This window comes from Bombus impatiens, unplaced genomic scaffold (assembly GCF_000188095.3).
Source record: "Bombus impatiens unplaced genomic scaffold, BIMP_2.2 scf_0036, whole genome shotgun sequence".
Classification (NCBI taxonomy): Eukaryota; Metazoa; Arthropoda; class Insecta; order Hymenoptera; family Apidae; genus Bombus; species Bombus impatiens.
The window spans coordinates 863,325-876,897 of NT_176455.1; the positions used below are offsets into that span (position 1 = coordinate 863,325).

General features: G+C 36.9%; 1 protein-coding gene across 2 annotated transcripts in view; it reads left to right on the forward strand.

Moving 5' to 3' along the window:
• LOC100740002 (coiled-coil domain-containing protein 137) overlaps positions 1–5,740 on the forward strand; it is a 30,167-nt gene extending 24,427 nt beyond the window's left edge. For both annotated transcript variants that reach the window (XM_033322345.1, XM_033322347.1), the window contains exon 5: positions 5,587–5,740. The gene's annotated coding sequence lies outside the window, so the exon portion shown is untranslated. The remainder of the gene's footprint in view (positions 1–5,586) is intronic.
• Positions 5,741–13,573: the final 7,833 nt, after the last annotated feature.

The window sequence follows — 13,573 nt, forward strand, 5'->3', positions numbered from 1 at the left end:
CGGGTTGGGGGGAGGGGGGAGAAAGGGCGCCCTGTTCGGCGTCGCGGCGTCAGTGAGCAGCGAGCTCTCGTCGCGTGAACATTATCTTGCTACGGGTCTCCCGAAAACACTGCTGCCACGTGCTTGCTCGCGCCGCGTTGCCTTCACCCGATTATAGTTCGCGCGAATCAAAGTTCCGGGCATCGAATCGTTACCGCTCCGAAACATCGTGAACAGGTGCATCGACGCGTCCACCGAGTCGCGTGCTGCAGTGATCCCTGGAAAAACCGGATCCAACCTTTCGTCCAAGTTTACGAATCGAGCCGAATTTACATCGAATCACGGTTCGTATTCGCTTTCTTTTTCGGTATATTCATTTCTTTCGATTTTCCTATCTGTCTTGCTAATATGATCAAGCGTCAGTCTTGTTTCTCGTGTTACTGCATTGGCGCGATTAAATTGCGCGCATTTATTGCTAATTGGAGGTTTTACGAGCGCGAGTTAAGAAGGAGTCCGATGAGAGATTGGTATTTTGTTATTATTTAATAATCGTCGTTTAGTAGTAATTAATGGTAATGAAGATTGATAAAGTAATATAGAAGCGCACACAATGAATATAAAGCTCAAAGTTGATATCCGTATACATTACGCGTCTTTCACCACCACGTATGTCATGTGCTCCAGGTTATATATCGTAGATTATATTTGCATTCGTTGCTGTCGCGAAATACAATTTTATTCTCTGAAAGATTCGAAACGTTCGGTCGCTACTGTAATTTGTAAAGATACATAAAATATTCAAAGTATAACAGTCGACTTATGCATAGCTCCAGGAATATTTTACATATCTTTGAAAATTTATACGTATTCGTGCATTAAAATGTCCACAAACATGTAAACATTCTCAGTGTCTATGCAGTTTACGTCAACGCAGAACGTTCAAATAAAACAAACAAGAAAAAAAGTAAACACTTGGCGTTATTGCGCTCTGTTACGATGAACGATGATCGTTAAGTGGAACAATATAAATACCGACCTGAAGTGTTTTCATTTTTTGCGTTGGTTCATTGTTACGATTGTTCGAGAAGTAATATTCGTGATAACGCTTATCTGAGCGATAATCTGAGTGAAAATAATAGGCGGTCGCGTGTCCGTTTGTGCCAGTAGTTTCATGACTTTTCCTCTAGTCTCGATCGAGATCGATGTTTGCTTCTACCTGTTTATCGTTTCGTGTTAATTCACGATCGGTTTATGCGCGCTAGCTTTGGAAGTTATTCGTGACGTAACAGTTTCACGGGCTCTTATTAGTCCGATAACACGATGGATTACATAAATCTGCGAAATGTCCACTAACGATGTTCGTAACGAGCGTTCAAGAAGCGGCGATTTGTAAGGAAAACACATTTCAAACGTAATTTGAAACAACCTTGATACCGGGCGCCTTTTATCTCGTTTATCTTGTACATCATTTACGAATATTTCCGTTCGTTGCAATCGGATGTCTGGAACAGCGCAATAGACAGGTGTTTCCATGAAAGGGACATTAGATCGGCCAGAAGTTGCTCGCGGTTTCTCGGTGCAAGAGCTGCCGGCAATTATAGCGTGCATTTAGTTCTAACACATTAATTGGACTCGCAGGTTTGAGAAAGAAAAATACTACATATTCTTCTTACATTATATGTTCGTTAGATACTAATTTGAATAATTTATAGCAAGATTTAAGAAATCATAATCCTAGGATTATGTATTTTTATATAGATTTATTGAGTAACAGATGCACATTGTAGTTGTAACAAAGTAATCGGAGCTATAGAGTTGTTTCAGCAAGCAAAAGACTGTATGTATAGTGAATTTTCGTTAGATACTAATGTGGAAAATTCGTAATGGAATTTAAAGAAAAGCTCAAGTGTCATGTACAATGTCTTTATGTAAAACGTAGATGTATCTGTATACTACGATTGGGAAAAATATTAGCTTGTCGAAGAGTTTGCTGTGAAACGTGAGAAAAATTTACAGACGATAGATAGCCATTTTATTAAACAGTCGATGTTGCTACTCTTTTTCCTTTGCTTTCTGTCTTTCTCAGCGATGAATAATTTCAAGTGGATTTTGCAGGGTTGTAATTTGGTTTTTTCCATTTAAAAAGGTCTTGTGAAGACTGGCGTATGATGTGATAGATATATGTACGTATGCTGTATATGATAAACGAGACAGGTAGAATTCTAACATTTTTTTTTTTTTTTTTTTGTGTGATCTTCGTTGATATACGAGGCTTTTAACGGCGCCTTGTTTAATCTAGAACTAATTTAGAGTTTTCCTCGTTAACATTCAGCCGGAGGTACTTGGTTGTTTCAGAAGAAGTTTGTAATAAAATAATAATAATTATGTTCCTGAAAATGCTACGAACTTTCGAAACAAGCTAATAATTGTTGCGTGCGTTCTGTTCCAAACTTTACCGATGTAATCACGATAGTCCGTGTCTCATTACAATGCTAATGAAATTTCAAAATGTTTCGCGTAACATACGTAAAATAACGTTGCACGTTCTTGCCGTATCAAATCCCTAAATCTTTTTCTCTATAAATATCTTTATGTGTACGAACGCAAAAGTAACACTTAGACAAATATGGAAACTATGATCAGCGAAACTTCCCATTTTCACCGGGAAGCGGCATGAAAATTTGTCACGTTGCACCAATATCATCTTTGTAATTTAATGTTCCAGTTAAACGTGCATTGTTCCATATTCCTATGAAATTGTATAAATATTGTCTTAACGACCTTTCAACCTAACAGTTTCTCTTCGCTCTCGGTTATGTCATTAAAATTCTCCTCTGTAATCATAAGTTACCATTAAAATCAGAAATATACTCGTCACGTATTTCTCCTTTGATCTTCGTATATCATAGACAATACTTTACAATGTTTGAAATATATTTCACAAGCATTTTAAAGCCGAGATTCGGCAAATTTATGAATCCTCAAGACTTTCATACGTTTCATATGTTACAGCCTAACGTTTAAATATATTTTCACGTGGCGGTCGCACGCTCTTATGTAATTCGAATGTATTTGACGAATTCAACCTTTTGGCAAGGAAAATACCTTGCTGCATAATTCCCGCAAGAAATTATAGAGTAGTCTTATTCGTTGATTCGATAGTTCTCGTGCTAACATTGTCGTAAAGTAACGGAGCGCTTGGTTGCGTAATGACGGTAATTTTCACAGCATTTGCGTGATGATAAGACAAGACGTTGCCGAGATGCGCTCGGACGTTTCAGAAATAGAGACAACAGACAACTAACGTACTTGCGTTCCACTAGAATCTTCGGAAACGATGCGTTACGATGCGTACGTTAACGAAGGTCCTGCGAAACCTTCTCCTGGACCACGAGGAACAAGACGAACAGGTCTCGAGTTTCGGAAAAGTATCTCGTCGGTAAATCGAACCTCGTAAATCGTCGAATCTCTCTCTGGCGAGAACTTTTTGACCGGTCGCGTTGTAAACGAGCTGATTTACGCTACTTTTTTAACTCCGTGCTCCGAATGCTTCTTTACACCCTATACTTTCGCAACTTCCCACCCCCTGCGTCCCTCGATATTTTTTTTTTTTATTACACGATATTTTATTTAGACGATGGTATTTCTTTTAATTGGAACGTTGGATGCAAAGTTTCAGCTAATCTGAAAATTTTATCGTAAGACACTTGCTTGAAACGATGATACTTCTTTTAAGTGGGATATCGGACGTGAAGTTGTGGGGGCTAGTCGAATTGGAAAATTTTCCAACTTTACTTTTTTAAAAAATGGTATTTTTTTAAATTCGATGGTTGAGTGAAGTTTGGGGTAGTTGGATCCAAGTATTGGCTTGGTACGAGAGTAATATCGTTTCGTGGATTTTGTTGATCATAAGAAACCGCTGGCTGAATTTCTAAATTGTTGTTTAATTGCAAAAGTGATTTATTTAGTGGTATAAATGAAACTTATTAAAAGAGAGAAAGTGGTTTCCCTGAAATCTAATAATTTACAATTCATAAATTCTTTTCAATTACAAAGTCCTATAAAAGTCAATATTCTCATTGGCATTCTGCTGAATTATTTATGTAAATCTCCGATCGAGACATTTAGCAAGGAACAGACGAGCGTAATTTTTATAACGAGATAACAATGTTTATTGAATAATAATTTGTATTCGATAATATTTGTATTCTCATGAAATTCATTAAATATGCTTATACTTTGTTCATTTCTACAATCATATTTATATCTAACGATCGTACGCGTTGATATCTGATTTAAAGATTAAAAAAGGATGTATGGAATTCGAATTTGTCATAAATAATCACGCGAGTAGTTTGAGATGATTTATCTCTTTCAAAAATCTTGATTACATTCCCAGCAATCCAATGCCACATTCCACCGGTGTAAGAGCTTAATATAGAAACTTAATATCAATTTTTCTAAAGATCGCGCGATTGGATGGGTGTCCGGTTTCCATATAGTGAAATGCAACGTGAAACAGCTTCGTCATTCGCTCGTAGCCACGTATAGTCAGTTGCATAATGACGCGATTAACGTCAGATGGTGGCGCGCACCATTGTAAGAGTTCGTGAAAGTCGCATCTCTGCTCTAGCACGCGACTATTCTATCTGGTGGAAAAGTGAAAAGTTCTAAAGGTCGCATTAGCTCGGGTTATTTAGTCGAGCGTTGTTTAAATGCTAGCCATTGAACCATTATCTTGCACGAGTTATCGGAAAAACGTTTTCCTCGCCATGCTTCGAACCTTCGAACAGCTTTCGATCTGACTGGAAGAACCTGCGTTTGAAAATACCACTTGCTAACATTTGCTGGTCAATTAAAATTTTATGAAACTTCTTTCTATAAAATGGCTATGATGCAGATGTTAATTTAGGAAATTCTATTCTGCCAACGAAGTTATATAAAATAATGTAAATGCCACCGAGGAAATCTACCGTTTATTTATTTTGCTCTATTATTCTATGATATAGTAATTATTCTATAACGTTGAATAGCTGGTATATCATTATATTTATAGTTATTGTTATATTATCATATATATCGTACGTATTGTTTGTTTAATTGTTGCGTATATTAACGTCGTGTATAGTCGTGTATACACGTCGTGTATAGTAATGAAAATACTAATACTGTTACTATGCAATTAATGTCTTACGTAACGTGTGTTGACATGTTGTGTAAATGGTTGTCAACACATGTTATGTAAACTAACATTATATATTTAATTATCCCTACTATCCTATGGCACACAATATATCAACCAGTTAGCTGTTTTCGACGAGTATACTCGTCATGCGTGAAAAAAGATAAAATAGTCATTTCGTTCCAATTTAGTTCTATGTTTTAACAGCCACGAATACTCTGTGTTTGACGAGTATACTCGTCGTCGCTTACCTTTTATGAAACATTTCAGGTACGCACTCGTCAAAAAGGTCGCAACAACCAACTGGTTAAGCATTCTAACATTTTCTAACATTTCAGTAATCGTAAAAACTTCGCGAGAAACAGTATTCTCACAAATAAAATGATTTTCCATATATTCAAGATCATTCTCGTCTTCTTTTTCAGGAAGGAAATGCGGTGAACGTTCGTGAAAATCGGAATAAAAGGAAACGCCTGAAAACGAGCTCGTCTGGTAGAAGTCCCGATCTTCGAACGATCGACGTCTTCCGTGATCGAATAATCTACGTGACTGGCCACGTGACTGCCGCTCTGCAAACAGGTACGTGAATGAACATTCTCTCTGGTTTTTCTTTTTACTTGTTGTTGTTGTCGTCGTCGTTGGTATTTTACGAAGTTTTACGAAGAGAGAAGAACGACATTTCGCGCGATAAAAGTGAAAGCAACGCAGCGGGCAACCGTGAATTTGACCGATCGATTGGTTTTTGCAATTTGTCGCGCTCGATGGTTTTCATTCTTCCCCCTTTTTTTTTCTTTCTGTCCGAGTGATTTTGCTTCTAATTCGTCGAATCTCCTTTTTTGCCACGATTCGATGCTTCACGATGATCGAGATACCTGCGAGGAGCATCGAATCGGATTCTAGTTCGATTAACTTTTTGATTCGAGGCTTTGTTGTTTCTGTAACAAATTGCCATGGATTTGTCACGATTAATATAACTTAACACGTTTGTCTGATTGTTTGACAAGTTTATTTCGATCATCATTGACAAGTTAAAGTGGCAAACAATTTCCAGTGCCAATAGGCGAAGATGTTCGATAGAAACAAGCGTATTTGTATTAATTTTATCACGCGAATTCTATGGATTTTCGACGTTTAGTATCTTCAGGTTTGATTTGGGCAGAGAATGGACTATAGAAAACTTATTGGATTAATTAAGTCTGTTCGTATATTACGTTTTGATCTTTTTAAATCATTAATTCGCTCTTGCAGTCAATCTTTTACCATCTTCCTATCGCATATAACCTTAGTATTATTATACTAGAATAATCAATCCTTAATGTGTATTTAAATATACTCTTAGATGGTTATAATTAAAGTAGTATAACGATAACGTGAAATAGGTACTGTATAAATAAGTACAGTAATATTTCTAAAAACTCATATGTACGTAATTTTGAGTAATTGTAAAAAAGAGGAAAGAAACTGAACTTCGTCGTTCTAATGTTAGAAGCTAAAATAAATTACTCGCGAATTTTTTTACTTTTTTCATCGTGTCTCGCATAGAATTTACATTATCTCTTACTAAAAAAAAAAGTAAAAAAATATCAGTTCATTCTTTATTTTTTCCTTCCTTTTCTTACAATCTCATCGTCTACCATCTCAATTTCAGAAGATTAAATCAATTTAAATTTCGCGTAAATACATAAAAATGCCTAGTCTACTTATGATATTTAACGAACGTATTGAAGATAGAGGCAATTTTTCTAATGGCTGCTTCAAGCTCGATGTCAAGTTAGAACGATCAAAGATAATCGACGCTCGAGAGAGAGTTTAACTTGGTTTCATTAGACCCCTTTGTCGTTCGAATGGCGCATCACGAACAGTCGACGATTATTCGCCACGTTAATTACCAGCCATTAACAAGTTTCAAGTACAGCCAGCAAATCAAGGTCTTTCGTTCTACTTCGCTCAATTTCCCTCCCACCTTTCTTTTTATCATCCTTCCTCTCTTTATTTTGTCCAACGTTCTTCTTTTCACACGTTTCGTACCGTTTCGTACACGTGTCTTCGATGTTCGATAAATTGGATTTGCAGCGACCACTTATCCAGCCCACCTGTCGAACTCTCACCTTGAATGTTTCACACTTTGCGAAATTGACGTTGCTCTTCATCTTTTTTCTTCTTTTCCGCTTTTTTTTCGTTTTTCGTGAAACGATTCTATCGATCATCCGTATTTCCATTAAGCTTAAACATGTATTTTGCAGATTGTATTTCATATGTTGTCGCACGTGGACCCTATTTTCCGTTCGAAATTTATTTACTTTACCTTTGTTTCCTTCTAACAGGTTAGCTGTTTTTGACGAATATACTCGTCACAAAGAAATAACAATATTTTCTGTTACGACGAGTATACTCGTCATCGCTTACTTTTGACGACACGTTTCAGACACACACCTTTTTAAGAGGTCGCAACAGCTGACTGGTTAATCGATTTAAAAATTCGATGAAACACTTGACGATCCGAGGCTGCTTTCGTATATTGCACGATCAATTTGAACATCGAGTACGTTCTATGTGCTATGTAGACACGCGTACAAGATCGTAAGGTATTTTTATCAGCGATCTGTTTGTTCTAATGGTTGAAGCAAGCAACGATACATACGTGGTATTTTGGGATAGGACAGTCATTCGTTAATCCTCCTGCTACGAAGCTTCACAAATCATCGAAGCTTCTTCTAGGTTCGCAGATATTTGTGTAAATTATATACGTTAATGATTGTACAATAGTTTTACTCAAACACACGAAGCTAATTATGTTTCGAACGTCGGAGAGACATGTAATTATTAAGAGCTTAAGAAACAATTTCGCTCAAGAAGACGAAATTAATTACGCTTGGAATATTAGTGAGAGAAAAATGTGATTGTTAAAGGGCTGAAGGAATGATCCATTTACAGAAACAAGGTTAATTATTTTGTTAGTCGAAGCTTTGCATGTTAGAAAAAGAAAATTGCGATTATTAACCAGCTGCTGTTGCGACGTGTTCGAAAAGTAAGCGATGACGAGTATACTCGTCAAGTAGAGAGTATACGTGGCTCTTACAGTATAGAAATAAGTTGTAATAAAACGACTGTTTTAGTTTTGTATTCTATTACTGTTAGGGCTTTTTGTAACACAAAATATTGTCATTACCTCGTGACGAGTATACTCGTCAAAAACGGCTAACTGTTTAATGGGTTGAAGGAATAATCCACTTAATAAAACAGGATGGATCTTATTTTGAAGCGCAGAAAGGGGAAAATATGGATATCAGGGGTCGAAGAAACAATTCACTTAAAGAAACAATATTGATCGTGTTTCGAGGCGTAGATAGAGAAAAATGTGATTATTAAGGGATCGAAGAGACAATCCACTTAAAGAAACAAGATAAATTGCGCTTCCAGTGTTCTTGGGAGAAAAAAATGTAATTACCAAGGGATTGAAAAATACGATCCGTTTAAATAAACAAAATCGACGATGCTTTGAAGCTCACGAGGAGAAAAATTGTGATTATTAAAGCGTCGAAGAAACGATCTACTCATAGAAACAAGATAAATCATGTTTTGAATGTTAGAAAGAGAGAAACGTAGTTATCATGGGATTGAAATTACAGTTCACTGGAGAAACAAAATTGATGGTGTTTTGAAGTGTAGATCAAGGAAAATGTAACTACAGACGAAGCATTTATCAGAGTTTGGTAAATTACAAGGAGCAGATACGAAGAAGTTTTATTGTGATTCCATAGTTTTATCATCGTTACAGGCTGCTGACGCCACCGTGAGCGTGTATCTTCTTTTCTCTATTTTCCTCTAGCATTTTCTTTAATCTCGCTACCCCCAGCGCGGCCACGCGTATCGTCTTTATTATCGCAATATCGGGAAATTTCTTTGGACCGACGATAATCGAAGCGACACGCTCCGAGTAAAATTTTTATCGTCCCTACCCTCGTCGCTTGCCTCTACCAGAATCTGTTAACGCGTTCTGCAGATCGCGCGAAAATTTTACCGACGTTCGACGTTTCGTTGTCAGTCACCTCTTGTTACACTTACGATCGTTTTTTTCCTATTTCCTGTCCTTTCCTTTCTTTTTCTTATCGCTCGTCGCTGAACAAAATTCTTGCAGGTTTGCCAAACACCTGTAACGACTAAAAAGTAATCGCGAAGAGTTGCAATTGTTAGAAGACAAAACGATGGATTTTACATGCCTTTTTGCTTTCGAAATTGTTAATAGTATGCGTTAGAAATAAATTATCAACCAGTTAGCTGTTGCGACCTCTTTGAAAACTTTGAAAAATCTGCACCTTAAATGCACTTTACACGATGACGAGTATACTCGTGAAAGCAGCTACTGGTTAAAATCGGTTGATCGATAAAATTGATCGAGCTTCTCGGAACATATATCGATTAACTATACTTTTCATCGATACTTTCTATTTCGAGAATATCAATGGTGTTGTACTTGTATAGCGAAATTAAGTATAAAAATAAATGTACCGAAGAAAATTCTCAATTTCAAGTAAGTTCAATGATGACCAGAAGATGACGTTAGAAAAGATCTTTATGTTTTTAAAACAAACTCTCTTCTACTTTTCAGCTTATCATTTTGATCGATGTAGCTTCTGAAATGAAAATGTAATTTTATACGTAACTTTATACAGCTATTCGTTTTCGTTATATCGCTTTAATTAGAGTCATTTTATTGGACAGATTGTTTGGACAATATATTACGGGATCGTAATTCTAGTGTCGAGCCAACCTTACGTTTCGACTTGCAATTAGTACAAGCGTTGTATATATCAACGCGTTCTCTGACAAATTTTTGGCCGCGTTACCGAACATTAGAACCAGAGAAGAAGCAGAGAGAATTAACGTTTCGAGTACACTTGCAAATTTCTTACGATAAGTTCGACCTTAACAATTTCGATACAGCTCTACGGCGCAAAATCGAATATTTTGTTTCGATAAGAAAATGAGTTATGTGTGTTGGAAAATTACCGATAAGAATAACGCAAGACACATTTTATTTTTAAATTAACGAAGTACAAATATCAAGGTAAATGTAAAAATTCTCCAACTCCTTTTGCGTCTTGTTTTTTAACTATCGTTTTCGTCAAATGTTTTCATCGAATATTTGCATCGTTGTTCATCGTTTTTTGGTTAGTCTAACCATTCGAGAAGAAGAATAACGTTAAACGTGCTTGAAATTCAATCATAGAATAAATACTTAGTTTAGTGAGAAATCTTCAGACTCCAGTAAACGTTTGTTTCGTCGAATGAGAAAAAGTAAATTAATGAAAAGGGAAGAAGACGAATCGTTAGATAATTTGAGAATAAAAATTCGGTGATCGTATCTCGGTAAATTAAAGGAAGATCCGTTACGTGGTATTGAATATTCGCCGGTGGATGCACGTGTTCAGCGTATTCGTCTCAATATCGACGGCGTGGGTAGACGAGATAAAGTACAATCAAGAGGATACGTGTCTTACGGGGTCGAAAGTGAGACATATTGCTCCTCTTACATAAACGTAATCGAGACGTAAATACGTGTGTCGCTGATGCAATCGTGCAAACGTGCAAACACGCTCGTAAAGTCGGCTGACAACTTTTTTTCAATCAGTTGTTCGTCCACTGTCATTACACTTATATCACCGGATACTTTTAATAAAAAGTTATCTGTCATTGGCAACGAGCAGACTGCCAGCATCTATGCAAATTCATAAATTTACGAAGTCGAGCGAAAAGAATAGAACGGAATCTAAGCGGGATTTTCTTTCCCTCGTTAAATATTACAATAGACGCTGAAGTTGGGGTATTGTGCGGATACTTGCGCCTTTAAATTTCCCATAATTCCCGTAATTCCCATAAATGCACAGAGATCCGCGTTCTAACAACAAGATACATCTCGATTCAAAGTTTATCATTTAGATGGCAAACAAACAACGCTACTTAGTAACGTAACGACTTATATTTTCTAATGTAATAGATTTCCTAATGCTACGCTTAATACATTATACATGCGAATGTATTCATGCTATTACGTATGAAGTGTCGACGTAAGCAAATGGATAGGACGTCTGTCACAAATGAACATCGTTTTCTAATCTTCCCGTGCTATTTCGAATTTTTAGTGTTATTCGCATTTGTCACGTTTCTTTCTTTCTTTTTTTCTTTTTTTTTTGTTTATATTTAGGGTATTGCAAAATTAAAGTACCATAGAAATTGTGCTGTACAATGGAAGAAACAAGCAATTTCGTGTAGCACTGGAACGATAATTAACGTATTGCGGTATAATGAATATACCTACGTATAATGAAGCAATTAAACCTTCAACTGAAACGTCGTTTATTGAAAAAAAAAATACGATTTCGTCGTGACACAATGTAAATGGAAGTTTGAAGAAATCCTGGAATCGAATTCGGCAATTACGACGTACGAATACTTGTACGATTATTTAAAAAAAAAAAAGAAACAAAAAACAAATGCCAGCGATGTAACAGCGATTTTTTGGCTTACAAAGATATTTTTTTGACTGGCAGGAATTTTTCCAAGGAAAAACCGGCAAATTTTTCCCTCCGGAAAAACGTGAAAAATGCGAAAAACACAACGTTCAAAAATTCGATCAATCTGTACGAAGAATTTGAAAATTCCAAGAATTTCCTCTGGAATATTTCACAAAGGTAGAAATATTTGAACGTTGAGAGAGAGAGGGAGGGAGGGAGAGAGAGAGAGAGGGCTGGCTCCGTGGGAACGGTTGGATGATCGAGGGAACAGTTTCGCCAGCGAGCAAAGTTGCTCTGTTATTCTTCTTATCACAACGAGCCGGCCACTGCTTAGTCTCCCTTTCCGTTTTCCTTCCATCTTCGTCGCCAAGTTTATCCACCGCCGGCCGCATATTTCGGCGGTTGCAGATGTATTAAGGCTGTTCATCTCAATATTGGAAAACTTGCCCGAATAAATGAAGTTCTGGCGCGAAACAGGAATTCTCTCGTCAAATTGCGAGTAGCTGAGGGCAGAGTTTCTTTCCACGCCGAAACTTCCTCGCTATCGTTTCTTCTCCTCCTTTCTTTCCCTTTCTTTCCTTTTTTTCTTTCGCTTTCCTTTTTTTCTTCCTCAACGCGTGACCCCGGTATTTCGATGAATTCACCGGCTAACAATCCCACTGTGCACTCTGCTTTGTCCTCCTTCGGCTTCCTCCTTCGCCGAGATAAAAATCTGATCGAGGAAACGTGTTCCCATTCGCGAATTAATTGCGAAACGCGTCTCTTTGCAACGCGTCTCTGTGGTAATCCATTTGGAAAATGTATTCCCATCTGCAGATCTTCGTATTAGTCGTTTGTTGCGAGTCGGTTCATTTTGATTTCGTTGCTTTAACCAGTCGCCTGTTTTTGACGAGTATACTCGTCGTGAAGGAACGAGAACCTTGTCAGTAATAGAACTCGACAACGGAACAGTCGTTTCGTTGCAACTTGATTCTGTATTATAACAGTAACACGTACTCTCTGTTTCACGAGTATACTCGTCATCGTTTAATTTTTCCCACATATTTTAGCTACACAAAGTTTCAAAGTTTTCGAAGAGGTCGCAACAGCCAACTGGTTAAACGTGGTTTATTTGTAGTATAGTTTTAAGTATCGTACTGTTACATCAGTACAGGTACGTAATTGAATATTTTCTCGTTCCTTCGTCAGCATTAGACTGCGGATCTTTATGCCACTGTGGTGAATTTAAAGATGCAAAGATTCAGAGGATGCATTGATACACAAAGATTATATTAAAAGTATAAAATGCGCAAAGTGGTGCGCTGGTTATAACTTTGAGCAGGCGAAACAAGTTACATTACATACAACAAGTTACAAACAAATTGCATAAAACTTCACAGTTTAACAATAGTTATATATATATCTAACTGTATCAAAAATGACAAAAGTGTCTCGTAATGTATACAATAAGCGCGTATATAACATTAACCATATTGCAACAAGTGTATTAGTATAACAAGTATAACTGCAGCATTTAATTTCAAAAATTCCTTACGGAGCGCGCAGGTGAAATGAAGCAACGACGAGTATACACGTCGAACGCGTTGCAAATGCTGCAACTATAAATTTAACGAAAAAACTAAAAGTAAAGTTTATTCGATAAGAAATTAACCATTCGTTATTAAAAATTCAGTCGATTTCAATGTGGTATTTCTCGAAGCAAGGTACCACATAAAGTGACACTTCGCAGGTCGAGCACCAGTAACGTGACTCCTTACGGATTCCATTTTTTCAGTAGACTGCACATGATCGAAGTGGATTTGCTTTTGATGGTATAGCTGGTATAAAGTTACATAAACTGGTATAAAACAAAACAATTCAAGGAATAGCCGACATACGCAGCAAAGAGAATAATCAA